We start from the raw sequence: 27,350 nt of genomic DNA, 5'->3' as shown, positions 1-27,350 counted from the left end.
AAAGCCCTCAGCACCCCACTCCCGCCAATAGCGCCGCGGGCCGCTGCTCCTCTGGCGATGAAGTCATCACCGTGAGCAGCACCCCGTTTTTGCCCCCCGTTTGGAATTGGGCAGCATCCGTGAAGCCGCCATGGGCAATGTAAGCAGCAGCCTCGCAGGCTGCGAACTGGGCCGCACTCCGCTCGTGGGATGAAATTTAAATAGGAGGTGCACGGCGCCATTTTGTTCTGTCGGCTGACTTACCGCTCCGGCCTTCCGTTATTTTTTTGTGGTGTCAGTGTCCAAAGGTGCAGCCCGGCACTCTGCTTCTGTGCTGGGCTGTGGCCGCGGCACCCCACATCCCCGGTGGCCGAGTGGAAGCCCCTCGTCCAACTGCAGAGCTCGCAGCATGCCCTCCCCTTTGACGAAAGGAGCGGGCCCTGCTTACTGCTCCAGTACTGCACTTGAGAGCCCGACATTGCGCTCCACTTCCTCTCAGAGGCAGTAATCCCAATATGGTTTCCAGGGTGGGAATTCCGGATCAGGTACAGGAAGTCTCCTCTCGCCAAGGTTACCGCCCTATAACGGGGTGATACATAACTTTGGCCCTTCAGTCTGCTTATAGAAACTGCCTTCTTACCATGAATAAAAAATAGAATGATGGGTGAAAACCTTTACAATAACTACTGGCATTGCAAGCTCTTCACAACATCATGGCAAAACTGAAACAACGGCCACAATTTCGCCAACTGTGGCAGGTCTGGGGCAGTCAGGGTCGTGAGCCTGCTCCTGGTTCCAGCCCGCACTGTGAAAGGAATCGAGGTTCCCAGCCAAATAAAAGGAAGCAGGTCTGATGACGTAATTTGATGATGCATGATCAGCCGGTTTACTTAAAGGACCATGTCCACATTGATTTTGACATTTGTTCTGTCAGTGTGCTGTAGCATTGAGGTGCTACAAACAGAAGAACATAAGAAATAGGAACAGGAGTAATCCATACGGCCCCTCGAGCGTGATCTGCCATTCAATAAGATCATGGCTGATCAGATCATGGACTCAACTCCACTTCACTGCCCGCTCCCCATAACGTCTTATCCCCTTATCGTTTAAGAAACTGTCTATTTCTATCTTAAATTTATTCAATGACCCAGCTTCCACAGCTCAGACAGTGAATTCCACAGATTTACAACCCTCTGAAAGAAGAAATTTCTCCTTATCTCTTTTAAATGGGAGGTCCCTTATTCTAAGATCATGCCCTCTAATTCTAGTCTCCTCCATCAGTGGAAACATCCTCTCTGCATCCACCTTGTCAAGCCCCCTCATAATCTTATACGTTTCGATAATATAAGAACATAAGAACATAAGAATTAGGAATAGGAGTAGACCATCTAGCCCCTTGAGCCTGCTCCGCCATTCAAAAAGATCATGGCTGATCTGGCCATGGACTCAGCTCCACTTACCCGCCCGCTCCCCATAACCCTTAATTCCCTTATTGGTTAAAAATCTATCTTTCTGTGACTTGAATACATTCAATGAGCTAGCCTCAACTGCGTCCTTGGGCAGAGAATTCCACAGATTCACAACCCTCTGGGTGAAGAAATTCCTTCTCAACTCGGTTTTAAATTGGCTCCCCCATATTTTGAGGCTGTGCCCCCTAGTTCTAGTCTCCCCTACTAGTGGAAACAACCTGTGTCTCAATCTTGTCCATCCCTTTCATTATTTTAAATGTTTCTATAAGATCACCCCTCATCCTTCTGAACTCCAATGAGTAAAGACCCAGTCTACTCAATCTATCATCATAAGGTAACCCCCTCATCTCTGGAATCAGCCTAGTGAATCGTCTCTGTACTCCCTCCAAGGCTAGTATATCCTTCCTTAAGTAAGGTGACCAAAACTGCATGCAGTACTCCAGGTGCGGCCTCACCAATACCCTGTATAGTTGCAGCAGGACCTCCCTGCTTTTGTACTTCATCCCTCTCGCAATGAAGGCCAACATTCCATTCACCTTCCTGATTACCTGCTGCACCTACAAACTAACTTTTTGGGATTCATGCAAAAGGACCCCCAGGTCCATCTGCACCGCAGCATGTTGTAATTTCTCCCCTTTCAAATAATATTCCCTTTTATTGTTTTTTTTTTCCCCCCAAGGTGGATGACCTCACATTTTCCAACATTGTATTCCATCTGCCAAACCTTAGCCCATTCGCTTAACCTATCTAAATCTCTTTGCAGCCTCTGTGTCCTCTACACAACCCGCTTTCCCACTAATCTTTGTGTCATCTGCAAATTTTGTTACACTACACTCTGTCCCCTCTTCCAGGTCATCTATGTATATTGTAAACAGTTGTGGTCCCAGCACTGATCCCTGTGGCACACCACTAACCACCGATTTCCAACCCGAAAAGGACCCATTTATCCCGACTCTCTCCTTTCTGTTAGCCAGCAAATTCTCTTTCCATGCTAATACATTTCCTCTGACTCCGCGTACCTTTATCTTCTGCAGTAACCTTTTGTGTGGCACCTTATCGAATGCCTTTTGGAAATCTAAATACACCACATCCATCGGTACACCTCTATCCACCATGCTCATTATATCCTCAAAGAATTCCAGTAAATTAGTTAAACATGATTTCCCCTTCATGAATCCATGTTGCGTCTGCTTGATTGCACTATTCCTATCTAGATGTCCCGCTATTTCTTCCTTAATGATGGCTTCAAGCATTTTCCCCACTACAGACGTTAAACTAACCGGCCTACAGTTACATGCCTTTTGTCTGCCCCCTTTTTTAAACAGAGGCATTACATTAGCTGCTTTCCAATCCGCTGGTACCTCCCCAGAGTCCAGAGAATTTTGGTAGATTATAATGAATGCATCTGCTATAACTTCTGCCATCTCTTTTAATACTCTGGGATGCATTTCATCAGGACCAGGCGACTTGTCTACCTTGAGTCCCATTAGCCTGTCCAGCACTACCTCCCTAGTGATAGTGATTGTCTCAAGGTCCTCCCTTCCCACAGTCCCGTGACCAGCAATTTTTGGCATGGTTTTGTGTCTTCCACTGTGAAGACCGAAGAAAAATATCACCTCTCATTCTTCTGAATTCCAATGAGTAGAGGCCTAACCTACTCAACCTTTCCTCATAAGTCAACCCCTTCATCTCTGGAATCAACCTAGTGAACCTTCTCTGAACTGCCTCCAAAGCAAGTATATCCTTTCAAAAAAATGGAAACACTGACCAGCACTGCACTAAGATGCAAGGCTGCATCCAGGCTCTCCTATGACTCCCTCCAGATGCTTATGGAGGGAGTCACAGAATGCAGGAAAAAATCTGTGCAGGACACCAACGCACCCTGGTTGCACATAGCACAGGAGGGCACAAGCAGGGATGTCATCAAGAAGAACTGCCTGCAGTGGTGCAAATCTTTCAATGATCAGTCGATCATGAAACGTTAGTGCAAAGCCACACTCTTCCTCATCATTCTAATGTGTTGTCAAACATTGAAATCTTTATTGTCAGCTACTTTGAAATGGCTTAGTGAATTATGAATGGTGAGACACAATGATGATGAGTGTGAAAGGAATGGTTTGGGCATTGCAGGGATGCTTTATGCTGCTCATGTGGGGTGGTGCCAACCTGGCACATCATCTGGCAGCCTGGGTGTACAGCATCAAGTAAAGTAAATCTGGCCATGGTGAAGCTATCCCTAATGTCTTGGGCAGCAATGTGGTTGGGTGCTGATGCCCTGAGTCCTGTGCAACATCAGATGGTTGTGGAGAAGGTTGGTGTTGTTGTTGGTGATGCTGATGTGTTTAGTGCTGTTGGTGTTGGGGCTGATCTTGCTGGGATTCTGAGGACCAAGGTGAGATTTTTTTCAAGGGCATCGATGCTGAAGTAATAGGTGGCAGGTGATGTTGAGATGACACAAGTGATCTGTCAGTGGTGGGAGAGGTTGCTCCAAGGATGTGACAATGGATAGAGAGTTCACTGCAAACACATCCAACCTGCATACAGCTCAAAGGTGTCTTCCAAAGAATGAAGGCTTCAGCTTGTGAGATTGGAAAGTGAACAGCTGTGAAATGGTAGCTTTTATACCATTTCTGCAGCTGTCAACTAGTCAAAGCAGTGGAGAGCCAGAGAACCTGACACACTTACTTTGTGTTCCCAAGGGATGTGAACCTCTTAAAAATAACTTTAAAAAATGATAAATATCTGGTAAAATTATTTTTAAACACCTTAAAATACCTCTAAATGATGTTGATTGGCAAGTCCGCCGCTTGGCGTCAGGTCTTTGAACCGCAGCCAGACCTGGCACTTTGGAAACTGACAAGGAGGCTGGTTCAGAGCGGGATCCCGCTCCGCTGTCAATCACGGCCATGTTGACAGCAGGCCGCCTCCAAACTTGCACTCGCAGGGCTGGGAAGATTCCGGCCAAGAAATGAAAAATAGTGAATTCTCACACCTAAATATGAATCAGAACCTTCCATATTTGGGAGCTAGGAATTAGAAACAAAACAATAATCGAATCCGGCTCTGTCAGTTAAGTCCTGATATTGGAACCTAACCCAAATTCACCCCACTTTTGTACTTCTCTGCCTTCCTTAAATCTGTTTAAATTCTAATACTGTAGGTACCATCTTTTCTGATCTAATTCCGATTCAGAGTGTATAAAGTTAATTCCTAAAATGACATCTTTTTACTTGTGCTGTACTGCTAAAAAAACATTACATGGAGTATCACAGAGGCTGTGATAGCTTCAATCAAATATTTAAAAATTGTCAGATCTGCAATCTGAAATTCACCCTCTACAGCCTATGACTAAGGGTTTGATGTGCATAGAAACAACTGTGAATACTGTTATCCTTTCAGAACTCTAAAACCAATATACCCATGCGATATTGGATGAACAAGAAATATTGGCTTAGTAAAACATGTCCCTGGAGCATTTCAAACACTTCATACTCAGCAGGATATGCTATCTACTGGCTCGATGTTCTCCATTCGAAAAAAAATTTTCTGAAGGTGTCAATGCTCCAAGCCATTTGGGCTAGATTGTCATTGTTTATCAACAATAAGTAACCCAGGAGAAATGCTTGTTTTTCATTGTAAATTACAATCTGCCAGCAAAATAGCAGATATCGACTTTGAGATTATGGTTTAGCTAGTATAAAAAAAGCAGCTGATTAAGATGCACCTTTATAAATGATCCCTTAACACTTCTCAAAAATGAATTAACTCGGCACATTCCTACGATAAATATCAGAAATATTATTAATCCAGAGCATGCAATTAAGGGGTCAAAATCCTGATTTAGTGAAGGAGTGCTGGAACTAGATTGATTCCTAGGATGAGAGGATTGTCCTATGAGGGAAGATTGAGTAGATTGGACCTATATTCTTTGGAGTTTGGAAGAATGAGAGGTGATCTCATTGAAACATCTAAGATGCTGAGAGGCTGTTTCTCCTGGCTGGAGAGTCTGGAACTAGGGGGCATTGTCTCAAGATAAGGGTCGGCCATTTATGACTGAGAAGAGGAGACATTTCTTCACTAAGAGGGTGATGAACCTTTGGAATTCTCTATCAGAGGGCTGTTCAGGCTGAGTCGTTGAGTATATTCAACTCTAAGATTGATAGACTTTTGGGCACTAAGTGAATCAAGGAATTATGGAAATTGGGCAGGAAGATCGGCCATAATCTTATTAAATGGCGGAACAGGTACGAGGGGCCATATGCTCTTATGTTCTTATATGTACAGTGTACTTTATCAAAGGGAGTTTGTCATCCACTTTGCTACTCAGTTCAATATTTTACCACACAGTTCAATATTTGGCCACAAAAACAACTTGCATTTATATCGTGCTTTTAATGTAGTAAAACGTCCCAAGATGCTTCTTCAGAAATGTTACAAAACAAAATTTGACATGGAGCCACATCAGGAGATATTAGGAAAGGTGACCAAATGAGATAGGGTTTTAAGGAGTGTCTTATAGGAGGAGAGAGAGATAGAGAGGTGGAGAGGATTAAGGAAGGGAATTCTGGAGCTTGGGGCCCAGGCAGCTGAAGGCACAGCTGTCAATAGTGAAGCGATTAAAATCAGGTATGAGCAAGAAACCAGAACTGGAGGAGTGCCAAGATCTCGGAGGGTTGTAGGGTTGGAGGAGGTTAAGTAGATACAGAGGGGCAAGGCCAAAGAAGGATTTGAAAAGAAGGATGAGAATTTTTAAATCAAGGTCTTGCCAGACCTGGAGGCAACGTAGATCAGCAAGCATAGGGGTGACAAGTGAATGGGGCTTGGTGCAAGTTAGGGTAAGGGTAACTGGGTTTTGGATGAGTTCAAGCTTATGGAGGGTGAAAGATGGGAGGCCAGCCAGGAGAGCATTGGTATAGTCAAGTCTAGAGTTAATAAAGGTATGGATGAGAGCAATATTTTGCCACAGCGTTCAATATTTCCACAAAGACCAGGCAGAAAACCAACAAGCAAAATTGGCCTAGAAATTGGTTTCCATTATCACCTCTGGGGGGTGATAACGGGGCACTAAGCACTTACAGACCGTGCGCGGTGAGAAGATCGACTTCCGCTATAGTCGGTGGGAGGTTTGCGGCAGTGGTATGGCGTTGTGCCTCGATCTCCTGCGACCAGAGACTGTAACATCATCACAGTACGCATCACCCCAGTAGTGCACTGAACCCAAACTTTGGTTCTGCTCCCTGCAGCACAGCTGGGCGAAAACACCAACAGCTGCTGGAGACATTCATCGGGAGTCCGGGCACTTTGGGGGTGATGCTTAAGGCAAGGTGGCCGAGGTAACTGAAAAAAATGCTGATATTTTCTCTTTGAATTTTTTTTGCTGCTTTTCCCGTGATTGATCAGCTTCACACAGTGCATCGGGCTGTGTCACGGCTGCTGTCGGGGAGCAGGTAAGTTTTTCTTTTGCAGAACATGCAACGATGGCCCTTCCCTTTAAGGGCGGGAAGGAGCCTTCCAACACAGCAGCGCTGCACGGCCCTTCCGCCCCGCCTGCTGCCTCTTCTGCTCCATAAAGGAAGTAGAAAGTTTGATTTAGCGCTCCACTTCCTTCCTGGAGTGCAAACGGCAAATTTTTTTAAAGTTAGGAAACATTAGCGCCTGGCCCCAAATTTCTCCCCCATAATCTTTAGCTTTTAGAATATACAGGCTTTTTCCAGATTATGCTTGAGAAGGAAAGGTGATGAACATGGAACCCGCAGCCCCAACCCCACCTCCGCCCCTCCTCCCACCCTCCCAACCATGTTAAGGTGCTGCATTAAACTTTTCTTAACAACATTTATACACCATGATATTTGGGATACCACTAGATCTTTTGGTGGCCACCTCTACTGGTTTTGGTGAGACCAATGCTACGGGATTCCAGCAAAACTGCCACACATTTTCGGTGCCCCATAGCTTTTGTGTAGAATACAGTCAACACATTCTATTATGACAAAAGATGGAAATTAAAATTTCAGCTTTGAAAGTTCAATATTTAATGGGCTACAGTCACATCAGCAAAATATGAAGCCAAGGGAAACTCCAGAAATCATTCTCTTTTGCATCAGTCATACTTGGGATGATGAAATAATGAGGAACTAAAATAAATTAGTATTAGTAAAAGCATAGTACCGGAGAAATTAATGGGACTGAAAGATAATAAATCCCCTGACCTGATGGCCTACATCCTCGGGTTTTAAAAGCAATGGCTATAGAGATAGTGGATGCATTAGTTGTTATCGTCCACAATTCCATAGATTCTAGAACAGTTCCTGCAGATTGGAAGTTAGCGAATGTAACCCTACTATTCAAGAAAGGAGGGAGAGAGAAAATGAGGAACTATAGACCAGTTAGCTTGACATCAATAGTAGGGAAAAAGCTACAATCTGTTATTAAAGACATTGTGTCAGCGCACTTAGAAAATCATCATAGCACTGGGCAGAATCAACACAGATTTATGAAAGGGAAATCATGTGGCTAAATAAAGAAATAAGGGATGGTATCAAATTGAAAACGAGGGCATACAATGTGGCCAAGACTAGTGGGAGGCCAGAGGATTGGGAAACTTTTAAAAGCCAGCAAAGAACGACTAAAAAAATAATAGAGGGTAGATAGATTATAAAAGTAAACTAGCACAAAATATAAAAACATATATAAGAATTTCCACAGGTACATAAAAAGGAAAAGAGTGGCTAAAGTAAATGTTGGTCCCCTCGAGGAGGAGACTGGGGATTTAATAATGGGGAACAGGGAAATGGCAGAGACTTTGAACAAATATTTTGTATCAGTCTTTACAGTAGAAGATACTAAAAACATCCCAATAGGGGATAATCAAGGGGCTTTAGGGAGGGAGAAATGTAATACAATCACTGTCACTAAAAAAGTTGTACTTGGTAAAATAATGGGACAAAAAGCAGACAAGTCCCCTGGACTTGATGGCTTACATCCTAGGGTCTTAAAAGAAGAGACTGCAGAGATAGTGGAAGCATTGGTTGTAATCTATCAAAATTCCCTGGATTCTGGGGAGGTCCCAGCGGATTGGAAAACCGCAAATGTAGAAACATAGAAAATAGGAGCAGTAGTAGGTCATTCGGCACTTCGAGTCTGCACCGCCATTCAATATGATCATGGCTGATCCTCTAACTCGACGCCACATTCCCGCTTTCTCCCCATACCCCTTGATGCCTTTTGTGTCTAGAAATCTATCTATCTCTCTCTCAAATATATTCAATGGCTTGGCCTCCACAGCCTTCTGTGGTAGAGAATTCCACAGATTCACCACACTGAGTGAAGAAATTTCTCCTCGTCTCAGTCCTAAATTTCTTACCCCGTATCCTGAGACTGTGACCTTGTTCTAGACTTCCCAGCCAGGGGAATCATTCTCCCTGCATCCAGTCTGTCCAGCCTCGTTAGAATTTTCTACGTTTCAATGAGACCCCCTCTTATTCTTCTAAACTCTAGTGAATACAGGTTTAGTCGACCCAATCTCTCCTCATAAGACAGTCCTACCATCCCAGGAATCAGTCTGGTAACCTTCGCTGCACTCCCTCTATGGAGAGTATATCCTTTCTTAGGTAAGGAGACCAAAACTGCACACAATACTCCAGGTGCGGTCTCACCAAGGCCCAGTATAACTGTAGTAAGACATCCTTGCTCCTGTATTCAAATCCTCTTGCAATGAAGGCCAACATACCATTTGCCTTCCTAACTGCTTGCTGCACCTGCATGTTTGCTTTCAATGACTGGTGTACAAGGACACCCAGGTCCCTTTGTACATCGACATTTCACAAGCTATCACCATTTAAATAATACTTTGTCGTTATATTTTTCTTACCAAAGTGGATAACCTCACTTTTATCACATTATACTGCATCTGCCATGTGTTTGCCCACTCACTCAACCTATCTAAATCACCTTGCAGCATCTTTGCATCCTCTCCTCAACTCACAATGCCACCTAGTTTTATGTCGTCAGCAAACTTGGAAATATTAAATTTGGTTCCCTCATCCAAATAATGTATATATATTGTGAGTAGCTGGAGCCCAGGCACTGATCCCTGTGGTACCCCACTAGTTCCTGCCCGCAACCCCAAAAAAGACACGTTTATTCCTACTCTCTGTTTACTGTCAGTTCATCAATTTTCAATCCATGCCAGTATATTACCTCCAGTCCTACGTGCTTTAATTTTGCACAATAACCTCTGATGTGGGACTTTATCAAAGGCCTTCTGAAAATGCAAATACTCTACTGGTGTATTTGCATTTTCACTGGTTTTCCCTTATCTATTGTATCAGTTACATCTGCAAAAAACTCCAGTAGGTTTGTCAAATACGATTTTCCTTTCATAAATCCATACTGACTTTGTCTAATCCCATTGATATTTTCTAAGTATCCCGTTATAATAGACTCCAGCATTTTCCCTACTACTGATGTTAGGCTAACCGGTCTGTAGTTCCCTGTTTTCTCTCTCCCTCCTTTTTTAAATAGTGGGGTTACATTTGCCACCCTCCAATCTGCAGGAACTGTTCCATAATCTATAGAATTTTGGAAGATGACAACCAATGCATCTACTATTTCTATGGCTACCTCTTTTCGTACTCTGGGATGCAGATCATCAGGCCCTGGGGATTTATTGGCCTTCAGTCCCATTAGTTTCTCCAACACTATTTTCTTACTACTAATCATTTCCTTTAATTCCTCTTGCTCACTAAGCCCTTGGTTCCCTAGCATTTCTGGGATGTTAGTTGTGTCCTTTTCTGTGAAGACAGAACCAAAGTATTTATTGAATTGTTCTGCCATTTCCTTATTCCCTATTACAAATTCTCCCGTTTCTGACTGTAAAGGACCTACATTTGTCTTCATTAATCTTTTTCTTTTTACATACTTTTAGAAACCTTTGCACCATTTTTTATATACCTTGCAAGTTTACTCTCATACTCTATTTTTCCCCTCTTAAAATCGGTCCTTTTTTGCTGAATTCTAAACTGCTTCCAATTCTCAGGCTTGCTACTTTTTCTGGCAACTTTGTATAACTCCTCTTTAAATCTAATACTATCCTTAATTTCTTTTGTTAGCCATGGTGGGCCACTTTTCCTTTTTTGTTTTTGCGCCAGAAAGGAATGTATAACTGCTGCAATTCATGCATTCATTCCTTAAATGTTAGCGATTGCCTATCCACCTGCCTTTTAATGAATCTTACCAATCTATTATAGCCAATTCATTCCTCATATCTTCGTAGTTTCCTTTGTTTAGAGTTAAGACCCTAGTTTCGGATTGGACTAATTCATTTTTCATCTTAAGAATTAAATCATGTTATGGTCACTCTTCCCTAAAAGACCCCACACAAGACGACTATGAATTAACCCCTTCTCATTGCACACTAACCCAATCTAGGATAGCCTGTTCCCGAGTAGGCTCATCAACGTACTGATCTAAAAAAAAAAAATCTCGTACGCACTGCAAGAATTGATCCTCCGCAGTATTATTACTAATTTGGTTTGGCCAGTCTATATGTAGATTAAAGTCACCTATAGTACCCTTGTTACATGCATCTCTAATTTCCAGTTTGATGCCATCCCCTACATGACCACTATTGTTTGGAGACCTATAGACAATGCCCACAAATGTTTTCTCCCCCTTGGTGCTCCTTAGCTCCACCCAGACTGATTTTACATCTTGAATTTCTGAGCCAATATCCTTTCTCACTATTGCTCTGATTTTCTCCTTTACTAGCAACGCCACATGACCCCCTTTTCCTTTTTGCCTGTCCTGCCGAAATATCGAATATCCTTGTATATTCAATTCCCAACTGTGGTCACCCTGCAATCATGTCTCCGTAATTGTAACTATATCGTATCCGTTTACATCTATTTGTGCTGTTAATTTGTCTACCTTATTACGAATGCTTTGTGGATTTAGATACAGTGCTATTAGATTTGTCTTTTAAACATTATTAGATATCTTAACATTTTTTTGTACTATAGCCCTATTGTGTTATCGCTATTTTTTCTTACCTGGACCCTATTTGTTAGTGCACTCTTGTGTTTGTATACTCTGTCTCTTCCTGACATAATCTGGTTATCCTTACCACAATCACTTTCCTGCATTGCTTCCTTTTCTTTTTTCTTTAGCTTTCTAGATTTCTCTCCCACTGGGACCCTCGCCACCCCTCCCCCGCCCCTTATTTAGTTTAAAGCCTTGTCGACCTCCCTAGTTATTAGATTTGCTAGAACTCCAGTCCCAGCATAGTTCAGGTGTACTCCATCCCCATGGAACAGCTCTCTCTTTCCCGAGTATTGGTGCCAGTGCCCCATGAATCGAAAACCACTTCTCCCACACCAACATCTGAGCCACGTATTCATCTCCCTCATTTTATTGACCCTATGCCAATTTGCTCGTGGCTCAGGTAATAATCCAGAGATTATTACCTTTATGGTTCTGCTTTTCACTTTAGGCCCTAGCTGCTTAACTCTCCCAGCAGAACCTCTTTCTTCGTCCTACCTATGTCATTGGTACCTACATGCACCATGGCTACTGGATCCTACCCCTCCCACTCCAAGTTCTTCTCCAGCCCGTAGATGTCCTTTACCCTGGCACCGGGTAGGCAACACAGCCTTCGGGACCCATGCTCTCAGCTACAGAGAACCTTATCTATCCCCCTAACTATACTGTCTCCTACTATAACTATCTTCCTCTTTACTCCCCCGACTTGAATGGCTTTCTGCACAACAGTGCCTTGGTCAGTCTGCTCGTCCACCCCACAGTCTGCACACTTGTCCACAAGGGTTATAAGAACCTCAAATCTATTGGACAAGTGTAGGGACTGAGGGCAATACTATCTCCTGGATCCCCGTACATGCCTCACTCGCAGTCACACCATCCTTTCTCTGACAATGTGTCAATTCTAAAGTATTTAATTTAGGGGGTGTGGCTGCCTCCTGGTGCTGAGAATAACGTGACGTGTAGCGAGTTGGTCGTACCGCAGGGAAAGGGTCCACAGCCAGATAGGGAATGGAAGACCAACAGGAAGAGCAGTGCAAGAAAGGTAGTGCAGGGGTCCCCTGTGGTCATCCCCCTGCAAAACAGATACACTGCTTTGGGTGCTGTTGAGGGGGATGGCTCATCAGGGGAGGGCAGAGCAGCCAAGTTCAAGGCACCGTGGCTGGCTCTGTTGCACAGGAGGGCAGGAAAAAGAGTGGGAGAGCGATAGTGATAGGGGATTCAATTGTAAGGGGAATAGATAGGCGTTTCTGCGGCCGCAACCGAGACTCCAGGATGGTATGTTGCCTCCCTGGTGCAAGGGCCAAGGATGTCTCGGAGCGGGTGCAGGACATTCTAAAAAGGGAGGGAGATCAGCCAGTTGTCGTGGTGCACATTGGTACCAACGACATAGGTAAAAAAAAAAGGGATGAGGTCCTACGAAACGAATTTAAGGAGCTAAGAGCTAAATTAAAAAGTAGGACCTCAAAAGTAGTAATCTCGGGATTGCTACCAGTGCCACGTGATAGTCAGAGTAGGAATCGCAGGATAGCACAGATGAATACGTGGCTTGAACATGGTGCAGCAGGGAGGGATTCAAATTCCTGGGGCATTGGAACCAGTTCTGGGGGAGGTGGGACCAGTACAAACCAGACGGTCTGCAGCTGGGCAAGACCGGAACCAATGTCCTAGGGGGAGTGTTTGCTAGTGCTGTTGGGGAGGAGTTAAACTAATATGGCAGGGGGATGGGAACCAATGCAGGGAGACAGAGGGAAACAAAAAGGAGGCAAAAGCAAAAAAGATAGAAAGGAGACGAGGAAAAGTGGAGGGCAGAGAAACCCAAGGCGAAGAACAAAAAGGGCCATTGTACAGCAAAATTCTAAAAGGACAAAGGGTGTTAAAAAAACAAGCCTGAAGGCTTTGTGTCTTAATGCAAGGAGTATCCGCAATAAGGTGGATGAATTAACTGTGCAAATAGATGTTAACAAATATGATGTGATTGGGATTACAGAGACATGGCTCCAGGATGGTCAGGGCTGGGAACTCAACATCCAGGGGTATTCAACATTCAGGAAAGATAGAATAAAAGGAAAAGGAGGTGGGGTAGCATTGCTGGTTAAGGAGGAAATTAAGGCAATAGTTCAGAAGGACATTAGCTTGGATGATGTGGAATCTATATGGGTAGAGCTGCAGAATACCAAAGGGCAAAAAATGTTAGTGGGAGTTGTACACAGAGCTCCAAACAGTAGTAGTGATGTTGGGGAGGGCATCAAACATGAAATTAGGGGTGCGTGCAATAAAGGTACAGCAGTTATAATGGGTGACTTTAATATGCACAAAGATTGGGTTAACCAAACTGGAAGCAATACGGTGGAGGAGGATTTCCTGGAGTGCAAAAGGGATGGTTTTTTGGACCAATATGTTGAGGAACCAACTAGGGGGGATGCCATCTTAGACGGGGTGTTGTGTAATGAGAGAGGATTAACTAGCAATCTCATTGTGCGAGGCCCCTTGGGGAAGAGTGACCATAATATGGTGGAATTCTGCATTAGGATGGAGAATGAAACAGTTAATTCAGAGACCATGGTCCAGAACTTAAAGAAGGGTAACTTTGAAGGTATGAGGCATGAATTGGCTAGGATAGATTGGCGAATGATACTGAAGGGGTTGACTGTGGATGGGCAATGGCAGACATTTAGAGACCGCATGGAGGAACTACAACAATTGTACATTCCTGTCTGGCGTAAAAATAAAAAAGGGAAGGTGGCTCAACCCTGGCTATCAAGGGAAATGGCATACAAATTGGCCAGAAATAGCAGCAAACCCGGGGACTGGGAGAAATTTAGAACTCAGCAGAGGAGAACAAAGGGTTTGATTAGGGCAGGGAAAATGGAGTACAAGAAGCTGCTTGCAGGGAACATTAAGACGGATTGCAAAAGTTGATAGATATGTAAAGAGAAACAAGTTAGTAAAGACAAACGTAGATCCCCTACAGTCAGAATCAGGGGAAGTCATAACGGGGAACAAAGAAATGGCAGACCAATTGAACAAGTACTTTGGTTCGGTATTCACTGAGGAGGACACAAACAACCTTCCGGTTATAAAAGGGGTTGGAGGGTCTCGTAAGGAGGAGGAACTGTCGGGAAATTGATGGGATTGAAGGCCGATAAATCCCCAGGGCCTGATGGACTGCATCCCAGAGTACTTCAGGAGGTGGCCTTGGAAATAGTGGATGCATTGACAGTCATTTTCCAACATTCCATTGACTCTGGATCAGTTCCTATGGAGTGGAGGGTAGCCAATGTAACCCCACTTTTTAAAAAAGGAGGGAGAGATATAACAGGGAATTATAGACCGGTCAGCCTGACATTGGTAGTGGGTAAAATGATGGAATCAATTATTTAGTATGTCATAGCAGTGCATTTGGAAAGAGGTGATATGATAGGTCCAAGTCAGCATGGATTTGTGAAAGGGAAATCATGCTTGACAAATCTTCTGGAATTTTTTGAGGATGTTTCCAGTAGAGTGGACAAGGGAGAACCAGTTGATGTCGAAAGCCTTCTGAAAGTCCAAATATACCACAAGGTCCCACACAAGAGATTAATGTGCAAAGTTAAAGCACATGGGATTGGGGGTAGTGTGCTGACATGGATTGAGAACTGGTTGGCAGACAGGAAGCAAAGAGTAGGAGTAAATGGGGACTTTTCAGAATGGCAGGCAGTGACTAGTGGGGTACCGCAAGGTTCTGTGCTGGGGCCCCAGCTGTTTACACTGTACATTAATGATTTAGACGAGGGGATTAAATGTAGTATCTCCAAATTTGCGGATGACACTAAGTTGGGTGGCAGTGTGAGCTGCGAGGAGGATGCTACGAGGCTGCAGAGCGACTTGGATAGGTTAGGTGAGTGGGCAAATGCATGGCAGATGAAGTATAATGTGGATAAATGGGAGGTTATCCACTTTGGTGGTAAAAACAGAGACAGACTATTATCTGAATGGTGACAGATTAGGAAAAGGGGAGGTGCAAAGAGACCTGGGTGTCATGGTACATCAGTCATTGAAGGTTGGCATGCAGGTACAGCAGGCAGTTAAGAAAGCAAATGGCATGTTGGCCTTCAGAGCGAGAGGATTGGAGTACAGGGGCAGGGAGGTGTTGCTACAGTTGTACAGGGCCTTGGTGAGGCCACACCTGGAGTATTGTGTACAGTTTTGGTCTCCTAACCTGAGGAAGGACATTCTTGCTATTGAGGGAGTGCAGCGAAGGTTCACCAGACTGATTCCCGGGATGGCGGGACTGACCTATCAAGAAAGACTGGATCAACTGGGCTTGTATTCACTGGAGTTCAGATGAGAGGGGACCTCATAGAAACGTTTAAAATTCTGACAGGGTTAGACAGGTTAGATGCAGGAAGAATGTTCCCAATGTTGGGGAAGTCCAGAACCAGTGGACACAGTCTAAGGATAAGGGGTAAGCCATTTAGGACCGAGATGAGGAGGAATTTCTTCACCCAGAGAGTGGTGAACCTGTGGAATTCTCTACCACAGAAAGTTGTTGAGGCCAATTCACTAAATATATTCAAAAAGGAGTTCGATGAAGTCCTTACAACTACGGGGATCAAGGGGTATGCTGAGAAAGCAGGAATGAGGTACTGAAGTTGCATGTTCAGCCATGAACTCATTGAATGGCGGTGCAGGCTAGAAGAGCCGAATGGCCTACTCCTGCACCTATTTTCTATGTTTCTATGTTTCTATTGCAGCTGCAACCCATCTCCTGTTCTCCCATTATTTTATTTAATTAATTAGTTTAGTGTTAATCAAAGAATTTTACCTTATATAGTTTATTAAATTAGTTAAATAAATGTCAGTTTTTAGAATTTAGTTATATGCTATATGTTAACTTAAAAGAAAAACTTAGCCCACAGTCACTGCCTATCACTTACCGGCCTTACCTGTGATGTCACACAGCAGAGTTCTCCCCACCCAGAACCCTGCGATCTTCTGGGAGAGGCAAAAAAACAGATAAAAATCCAGGCCAATTGGGGAAATTCCTCTCTGACCCAACCAGGCAATCAAAACTCGTCCAAGAGATCACACTGGCCATATTAGATTCCTTGAAGTTGCAGGTCTGCTGTGGCTTTTATCCCACTCTGTGCTAACAACCCTCTGTTTTTAAGCTGCTTGTGGCTCAGATGAGTCATCACTGGTCAGCTGTTTAAAGAACTTGTTTTAACTAGTGTTAACTAACTGGCTAATTAGCTAACTACTGGAGTGCTAGCTTGTTTGTCTCTGCTTAAGCCTGAAAGAATCCTAAATATTTAAATGTTAATCTTACTTAGAAGCTACTAGCAATTGCTACTCGCAATTAACCCCAGCCTCCAAATGGTTTAAAAGAGATTGGCCCAGAAATTGCGGTCGGAGGCTTCCCGCAGGCAGATGACTCCTGTTATGTATGCAAACCTCACCAATATCTAAGACTTGCCACTCGGAGACACACCTGTGGGAGACCTAAAGGTCACCTATGCACCCTGGGGCAAGCACGAAGAAAAGGCACTCCACCATGCTGCTGCCTCACTTTGGAGTTACATTAAAGAGACCAAGGTAACAATGATTTGAGCTTACAACACAAGTTCAGAATAACTCCATGAGACTAACAACTGGCGACGAGTTACAGATCACGAACTTTCACATGGTAATGGCTGCCATTGGTATTCTTGAGAGATTTGTTGAGGGTGATGATTGGAAAGACTTCATTGAGTGTCTCAACCAGTACTTCGTGGCCATCGAGCTGGACACGGCGGAAATGGCAGTCAAGCGCAGGTCGATTCCCTTCACTGTATGTGGGTCTTCGATACATGGCCTCGTCAAAAATCTGCTGGCACCAGTTAAACCAACAGACAACACTTACACAGAGCTGTGTACGCTGATTCGGGAACAGCTTAAACCGAAGGAGCGCATCTTAATGGTCAGGTATCGCTTTTACACGCACCATCGCTCCGAGGGCCAGAACATGGTGAGTTTTTTCACCAACCTAAGACGGATCTTTGGGGGAAATGTTGTGGGATTTTTTTCTGCTTGGAATTGGCCACAAGGTCATTCTTCGCAAACTGCTGTCTGCCGAATCCTGAGATCTGAGCAAGGCCATCACGATAGCCCAGGTTTTTATATCCACGAGCGACAACACGAAACAGATAACTTCACAGCATCGAAGCTCGCCGACAAGTACTGTGCATAAAATAATACCTACAGCAGGCAGAACTGTACATTTTAGGGCCTACACGACCGCAGAGGCCAGGCCTAGGGTGACTCAGAGGCCGCTGTGAGGTGTGAATGCGTATCCATTAACACCATGCTGGTGCTGCGGGGGCAGTCATAGAGCCCATCAATGTCGATTCAAGCGCTATGTGTGCAAGGGCTATTGAACAATGGGGCACCTCCGCGAATGTGCAAACGATCTCTGACTCACCACATGGCAGAGTCAGCAGAGGATGGCCGATCCAGTGCGGATCACGCTCAACGAGCCGGAGAGGCAACTCAACCCTGAGGATGAAGAGGAAGTGTATGCGGTACACATCTTCACCACCAAAAGCCACCCGATAATGTTAAAAGTTAAACTTAATGGCATTCCAATCTCCATGGAATTGGACACGGGGGCGAGTCAATCAATCATGAGCCAGAAGGCTTTTCAGAAACTGTGCGGCAACAAGGCACAGAGGCCAAAACTGAGCCCGATTCACATAATGCTGCGCACTTACACCAAAGAACTCATACCTGTTAGCGGCAGTGCGGCAGTGAAAGTATCGTACGATGGAATGGTGCATGATTTACCACTATGGATTGTACCAGGCGATGGCCCAATGCTGTTTGGCAGAAGCTGGCTTGGAAAGATCCGATGGAAGTGGGACAACATCAAAGCACTCTCTTCGGTGGATGACGCCCCGTGCGCCCAGGAGCTAAACAAATTCCCGGTGTGATTTGAGCCAGGCATCGGCAACATCACAGGCGCCAAGGTGCAGATCCACCTTGTTTCTGGGGTATGGCCCGTTCATCACAAGGCCCAAACAGTCCTATATATGATGTGAGAGAAAGTCGAGATCGGGCTGGATAGACTCCAATGAGAGGGGATCATATCGCCAGTCGAGTTCAGCGAGTGGGCCAGTCCAATCGTGTCGGTGCTAAAGAACCATGGGACGGTCAGAATCTGCGGGACTGCAAGGTTACAATCAACCGAGTCTTGATACAGGACCAATACCCACTACCTAAAGCGGAAGACTTATTTGCAACACCAGCAGGGGGAAAGTCATTCACCAAGCTAGATCTAACCTCTGCTTACATGACACAGGAGCTGGCTGAACCATCAAAGAAATTGACGTGCATCAACACACACAAAGGAATGTTCGTGTACCACAGATGTCCCTTTGGGATTTGCTCGCCTGCGGCCATCTTCCAGAGGAACATGGAGATTCTGCTGAAATCGGTTCCATGCACCGTGGTGTTCCAAGACGACATCTTGATCACTGGTCAACACCACCGAACACTTGCACAACCTGGAAGAGGTTCTTAAGCGATTGGACAGAGTGGGACTCAGGCTGAAATGCTCCAAGTGTGTTTTCCTGGCGCCAGAGGATGAATTGAGGCAGATAGCATCAGACCCACGGACTCCAAGACATAGGCCATCAAGAATGCACCCAGACCACAGAATGTGACGGAGCTGTGTTCGTTCTTGGGACTCCTCAACTATTTTGGTAAATTTCTACCAGGGTTGAACATTTTGCTGGAATCCTTGCATTTATTGCTATGCAAGGGTGATGCCTGGGTTTGGGGTAAATCTCAAGAGACAGCCATTAATAAGGCCAGACCCCTGCTATGCTCCAATAAGTTACTTGTATTGTATGACCCATGTAAACGTTTAGTACTAGCTTGAGATGCGTCATCGTACGGGGTCCATTGTGTGTTACAGCAAGCAAATGTGTCAGGCAAACTGCAACCGGTTGCATATGCGTCCAGAAGTTTATCCAAGGCTGAAAGAGCCTACAGTATGGTTGAGAAAGAAGCGTTAGCATGTGTATACGGGGTTAAGAAAATGCACCAATATCTATTTGGTCTCCAGTTCGAACTCAAAACCAACCACAAACCGTTTACTTCACTGCTCTCAGAAAGGAAAGGTATCAACACCAATGCTTCGCCCCCATCCAAAGATGGGCACTAGCATTGTCTGCTTATGACTATATAATCCGCCACAGACCAGGCACTGAGAACTGTGCTGATGCCCTCAGTCGGCTGCCGTTGCCCACCACCGGGGTGGAAATGGCGCAACTTGCAGACTTGCTTCTGATAATGGATGCTTTTGAGAGCGAGGGGCCACCTGTCACGGTTCACCAGATCAGGACCTGGACTAGCCAAGACCATGTGCTATCACTAGTAAAAAGCTGCATCCTTAATGGGAGCTGGTCAGCGGTTCCCGGGGAAATGCAAGATGAAATTAACCGTTCCACCATCATAAGGATGAATTGTCCATCCAATCGGATTGTCTACTATAGGGGAATCGTGTGGCTTTGCCAAAAAAGGCAGGGAAATGTTTATACACGACCTACACAGTACCCACCCAGGCATAATCATGATGAAGGCTATCGCCAGGTCGCACATTTGGTGGCCCGGCATTGACTCCGAATTGGAGTCATGCATACACCAATGCAACACTTGCTCACAGTTGAGCAACGCACCCAGGGAGGCCCCTCTGAGCCTGTGGTCATGGCCATCCAAACTGTGGTCCAGAGTCCATGTAGATTTTGCTGGTCCTTTTCTGGGAAAGATGTTTCTAGTAGCAGTGGATGCTTAATCTAAATGGATTGCATGTATAATGATGTAATCATGTACGTCCACTGCCACCATTGAAAGCCTCAGGGTTATGTTCACCACCCATGGTTTTCCCGATGTCCTTGTTAGTGGCAATGGACCATGTTTCACCAGCTCGGAATTCAACAAGTTCATGACCCGCAATGGCATTAAACATGTCAGGTCTGCCCCATTTAAGCCCGCATCCAATGGTCAAGCGGAATGGGCAGTCCAAGCCATCAAGCAGAGCTTGAAACGCGTAATGGATGGCTCCTTGCAGACCCGGTTATCTCGAGTCCTGCTCAGCTACCGGACGCACCCCGAGTCGCTCACCAGGCTTCCCGTGCAGAATTGTTAATGAAGAGAGCACGAAAAACAAGGCTCTCCTTAGTCCATCCGGATATCAATGATCACGTAGAAACTCGGCGGCACCAGCATAACGCGTACCACGATCGCGCGGCTGTATCGTGTGACATTGAGGTTAATGATCCAGTGTTAGTTCTCAGTTACGGTCATGGTCCCAAATGGATTGCTGCCACTGTTTTAGCCAAGGAGGCGAATAGAGTGTTTGTTGTGAAATTGTTGAATGGGCAAACATGCAGGAAGCACTTGGATCAGAACAAACTGCGATTCACTGACAACTAAGAAGAGTTTGAAGAAGATTTTACCATCTAGGATCCACCAACACACACCCAACCAGCAATCGACCTCGCTGTCAAACACAAGGATAAACCCACCATGCCCGACAGTCTGATCAGACCAGCCGCGCTGCACTGCAGCAATGATCCGACGAACTCATCCATGCCAGGACTTCAACTGAGGTGATCGACCCAGTAACGCAGAGCGTCAGATCGCCTCAACCTGTAAATAACTTGTACATAAGACTTTGGGGGGAAGTGATGTTATGTATACAAACCTCACCAATGTGTAAGACTAGGGGACAGACCAGTGGGAGACCTAAGGGTCACCAGTGCACCCGAGGGCAAGTAGATATGAAAGGCAATCCACCATGCTGCCGCCTCACTTTGGAGTTACAAGGTCACAATGGTTTGAGTTTACAACATAGTCTTGTGGAGTTATTCTGAATTTAACACCTCTGACCTGAAAAATTTGTATGAATGGTCCCAGAGGAGCATGAGATTCCATTGGGGAGGCCTTCTCTTCCCACGCTGCGAAGCACGCCCCCATCCTCCAGGTTCCCACACAGAATGTGCAGTCATGTGTGTACAGTTGTGTAGACACCACCAAACAGTCAGAGTGAGGTTGGGGACAGCATCAAACAAGAAATTAGGGATGCATGCAATAAAGGTACAGCAGTTATCATGGGTGACTTTCATCTACATATAGATTGGGCTAATCAAACTGGTAGCAATACGGTGGAGGAGGATTTGCTGGAGTATATTAGGGATGGATTTCTCGGCCAATATGTCAAGGAACCAACTAAAGGGCTGGCCATCCTAGACTGGGTGATGTGTAATGAGAAAGGACTGATTAGCAATCTTGTTGTGTGAGGTCCCTCGGGGAAGAGTGACCATAATATGGTAGAATTCTTTATTAAGATGGAGAGTGACACAGTTAATTCAGAGACTAGGGTCCTGAACTTAAGGAAAGGTAACTTCGATAGTATGAGATGATAATTGGCTAGAATAGACTGGCGAATGATACTCAAAGGGTTGACGGTGGATAGGCAATGGCAAACATTTAAAGATCACATGGATGAACTTCAACAATTGTACATCGCTGTCTGGTGTAAAAACAAAACGGGGAAGGTGGCTCAACCGTGGCTAACAAGGGAAATTAGGGATAGTTTTAAATCAAAGACAGAGGCATATAAATTGGCCAGAAAAAGCAGCAAACCTGAGGACTAGGAGAAATTTAGAGTTCAGCAGAGGAGTACAAGGGTTTAATTAGGAGGTGGAAAATAGAGTATGAGAGGAAGCTTGCTGGAAACATAAAAACTGACTGCAAAAGCTTCTATAGATATGTGAAGAGAAAAAGATTAGTGAAGACAAACATAGATCCCTTGCAGTCAGAATTAGGTGAATTTATAATGGGAAACAAAGAAATTGAACAAATACTTTGGTTCTGTCTTCACGAAGGAAGACACATATAACCTTCCGGACCGAGGATCTAGCGAGAAGGAGGAACTGAAGGAAACCCTTATTAGTCAGGAAATTGTGTTAGGGAAATTGATAGGATTGAAGGCCGATAAATCCCCAGGGCCTGATAGTCTACATCCCAGAGTACTTAAGGAGGTGGCCCCAGAAATAGTGGATGCATTGGTGATCATTTTCCAACAGTCTATCAACACTGGATCAGTTCCTATGGACTGGAGGGTAGCTAATGTAACACCACTTTTTAAAAAAGGAGGGAGAGAGAAAACAGGGAATTATAGACCGGTTAGCATGACATCAGTAGTGGGGAAAATATTGGCAATTATGAAAGATGAAATAGCAGCGCATTTGGAAAGCAGTGACAGGATTGGTCCAAGTCAGCATGGATTTATGAAAGGGAAATCATGCTTGACAAATCTTCTGGAATTTTTTGAGGATGTAACGAGTAGAGGGGACAAGGGAGAATGAGTGGATGTGGTGTATTTGGACTTTTAAAGGCTTTTGACAAGGTCCCACACGAGATTAGTGTACAAAATTAAAGCACGTGGTATTGGGGGTAATGTATTGACGTGGATAAAGAACTGGTTGGCAGACAGGAAGCAGAGTGTAGGGATAAACGGGTCCTTCTCAGAATGACAGGCATTGAATAGTGGGGTGCCGCAGAGCTCAGTGCTGGGACCCCCAGCTATTTACAATATACATCAATTATTTAAATGAAAGAATTGAGTGTAATATCTCCAAGCTTGCAGATGACACTAAGCTGGGTGGCGGTGTGAGCTGTGAGGAGGATGCTATGAGGCTGCAGGGTGACTTGGACAGGTTAGGTGAGTGGGCAAATGTATGGCAGATGCAGTATAATGTGCATAAATGTGAGGTTATCCACTTTGATGGCAAAAACATGAAGGCAGAATATTATCTGAATGACGGCAGATTAGGAAAATGAGAGGTGCAACGAGACCTGGGTCTCATGGTACATCAGTCATTGAAAGTTGGCATGCAGGTACAGCAGGCGGTGAAGAAGACAAATGGCATGTTGGCCTTCATAGCTTGAGTATAGGAACAGGGAGGTGTTAATGCAGTTGTACAGGGCCTTGGTGAGGCCTCACCTGGAATATTGTGTTCAGTTTTGGTTTCCTTATCTGAGGAAGGACGTTCTTGCTATTGAGGAAGCGCAGCGAAGGTTCACCAGACTGATGCCCGGGATGACGAGACTGACATATGAGTACAGATTGGATTGACTGGGCCTGTATTCACTGGAGTTTAGAAGAATGAGAGGGGATCTCATAGATCCATATGAAATTCTGACAGGGCTGGACAGGTTAGATGCAGGAAGAAGGTTCCCGATGTTGGGGAAGTCCAGAAGCAGGGGTCACAGTCTAAGGATAAGGGGTAAGCCATTTAGGACCAAAATGAGGAGAAACTTCTTCACTCAGAGAGTTGTTAATCTGTGGAATTCTCTACCGCAGAGAGTTGTTGATGTCAATTCGTTAGATATATTCAAGAGGGAGTTAGATACGGCCCTGATGGCTAAAGGGATCAAGGGGAATGGAGAGAAAGCAGGAAAGGGGTACTGAGGTGAATGATCAGCCATGATCTTATTGAATGGTGGTGCAGGCTCGAAGGGCCGAATGGCCTACTCCTGCATCTATTTTCTATGGCCCCAAGTTTCATCCCGCGGCAAAAACGCCGCACCTCCAAGCTGGGCGCCTGTTTTTCGCGCCGAAAACTGCGCTTAAAAAAAAGTCCGATATTCTCGAGCTCCTTGGAGCTCGATGTCTGCTTGGCGTGGCGCGCTCTTCGCAGCAGGGGGCGGAGCCTAACACTCACGCCGATTTTCTAAGTAGCAGGGGGCGGGTACAATTTAAATTAGCCTTTGTGGTGCCGGCAACCCTGCGCGTGCGCGTTGGAGCGTGCGCGCAGTCTCACACAAACATTGGCACTCGGCCATTTTTTAAAATACTGCAGAAAAAGTGAAGATTTGTTTCTTGGACCCCTGCAAAGGCTTGTAATTTAATTTTTTTTTGATATTTCTGTGTGTGAGGGAGTGCTTTTAGCAGCACTGCTGAATAAATTACCTGCTGAAATCAGTGAGTTCAGCTTTTCACTGCTAAACTTGCAGAACCGGTGCTGCATTGGTGCATGCAAATTAAGGACTGTGTGTTTGGAGAAATAAGAGTGCCAATTCAACTTTGCAATAATACGTGGTGTTGACAATACAGCACCCATTCTGCAAATTTAAATATAAAACTGTCGATGTGGCTGCCTCTCCCTGTCCAAATGGCCACAGTCCCCCTCACAGCTCGAAGGCTGCTGCTGTATCTTCGGCTGCCGGCCAGCCACTGACGCCGCTGATATCCTATGGCCGAATGGCCTCACGTCCGTCCGCTGCTGATTCTTTGGCTGCTGGCCAGCCACTGACGCCGCCCCTAAAGCGTGGCCGAATGGCCTCAAGAACCTTAATGAGCTGCGTGTGTCAGGTGTTGATTCTTCGGCTGCCGGCCAGCCACTGACACTGCTGCTATCTCATGGCCGAATGACCTCACATCGGTCCGCTGATTCTTCTGCTGCCGGCCAGCCACTGACGGCGCTGATATCTCATGGCCGAATGGCCTCGGGTCCGTCCGATGCTGCTTCTTCGCAGCCAGCCACGAAGAGAATGAAGGCCTGCCTCAAGCACTGCAGCTCAGCTCGAAGCTTGCTGCCGCTGCCGTCGAGACACTGATGCCACACCCCTGCCTGTCTCCAACATGAAAGGCCTGCCTGAAGCACTTTCACACAGATAGGAACATGGTTTATCTTTTCTTTGCTTATAAATTTTTATTCAGGTTGGATATATTTGTATAATATTTGTATAAGTATAACTAAGGATTGATTGTAGAATTTAATGACTTCCCTCCCCCCCCCCCACCTCGTTCCCTACGCCTAATTTGTAATCTACGCCTGATTTTCTAAAGTGTAGACAAGGTTTTTTCGAGCGTACAAAAATCTTCACTTACTCCATTCTAAGTTAGTTTGGAGTAAGTTTTCACTTACGAAACTTTGAAATCAGGCGTAAGTGGCCGGACACGCACCCTTTTGAAAAAAAAATTCTGTTCCAAAGTGAAACTGTTCTAACTGACTAGAACTGGAGCAAACTAAATGTCGAGAATTCCGATTTCTAAAATATTCCGTTCTACATCAGTTGCTCCTAAAAAGCAGGAGCAAATCATGTGGAAACTCGGGGCCTGTATTTCTATGTTTCTATGCTCAACCAATCAGGTGCAGTATTCCACAGCATTCTCATTAATAGCAATGAGAACTCTGTATCTAAACACCAAAATAAAAAATAAAAAACACACCTCACATAATTAAAATTAATTGAAATTAAAGTTAATAAATGCCTGAGGAAAAAATTTATATTTTTCCAATTTTTAAAAAAATTTTGTAATTAGTGTTAAAAATAAACTTACCTTAGTTGGGCAGGGTTTTTAACAATAAACTGTGTTTTTTTAATTTAATTTTTTATTATATTTTTGTATGTTTTAAAACTCTTACTCCTGTAAAAGTTGTGCTTTTACCAGGCACAAGAGATTTGAAGACATTTGCTGGGCAAAAGATGAGTAAATACCACAATCTTGTCCTTGCAAATGTCCTCACTCCTGATATGCTCCAGCTTGACAGATCGGAAAACTGTCTTTTGCGATGCCTTCCCGGGTCCTAGACACTCATTATGGACCTGGGGAGGCCGGGACGTACCAAACTCCCAAGTTTCCCACTCTGTGCTACTGCACTCCATACTAACAGCACGCAGCCCTCTGTCTTAAAACTGCTTGTGGCTCAGTAACACTACTATTTAAAAAAGGAGGCAGACAGAAAGCAGGAAACTATGCACGGTTAGTCTAACATCTGTCGTTGGGAAAATGCTGGAGTCCATTCTTAAGGAAGCAGTTGAAAAAGCATAATTCAATCAAGCAGAGTCAGCATGGTTTTATGAAAAGGAAATCATGTTTGACAAATTTGCTGTAGTTCTTCGAGGATGTAACGAGTAGGGTGGATTTGGGGGAAACCAGTGGATGTGGTGTATTTGGATTTCCAGAAGGCATTCGATAAGGTACCACATAAAAGGTTACTACACAAGATAAAAGTTCACGCTGTTGGAGGTGATATATTAGCATGGATTGAGGATTGGCTAACTAACAGAAAACATAGTCGGGATAAATGGGTCAATCTCCGGTTGGCAAACAGTGACTAGTGGGGTGCTGCAAGGATCAGTGCTGGGTCCTCAAATATTTATAATCTATATTAATGACTTAAATGAAAGGATTGAATGTAATGTAGCCAAGTTTGCTGATGATACAAAGATGGGTGGGAAAGTAAATTGTGAGGAGAACACAACAAATCTGCAAAGGGATAGACAGGCTAAGTGAGTGGGAAAAAATTGGCAGATGGAGTATAATGTAGGAAAATGTGTGGTTACCCACTTTGGCAAAATAAATAGAAAAGCAGAATATAAGTTAAATGGAGAAAAATTGCAAAGCACTTCACTACAGAGGGACCTGGGCATCCTTGTGCATGAAATGCAAAAAGTTAGTATGCAGGTACAGCAAGTAATCAGGAAGGGAAATGGAATGTTGGTTTTTATTGCAAGGGGGATAGAGTATAAAAGCAGAGAAGTCCTGCTACAACTGTACAGAGTATTGGTGAGGCCACACCTGGAGTACCGCGTGCAGTTTTAGTCTCCGTGTTTTAGGAAGGATATACTTGCATTGGAGGCTGTTCAGAGATGGTTCACTAGGTTGATTCCGGAGATGAGGGGGTTGACTTATGAAGATAGGTTGAGTAGGTTGGGTCTATACTCATTGGAGTTCAGAAGAATGAGAGGTGATCGTCTCTAAATATATAAGATAATGAGGGGGCTCAACAAGTTGGATGCAGAGAGTATATTTCCACTCATAGGGGAAAC

Source organism: Pristiophorus japonicus, chromosome 2, assembly GCF_044704955.1.
Source record: "Pristiophorus japonicus isolate sPriJap1 chromosome 2, sPriJap1.hap1, whole genome shotgun sequence".
NCBI lineage: Eukaryota > Metazoa > Chordata > Chondrichthyes > Pristiophoridae > Pristiophorus > Pristiophorus japonicus.
The sequence above is the reverse complement of the archived record's forward strand: the minus strand, read 5'-3'. Positions refer to the sequence as shown.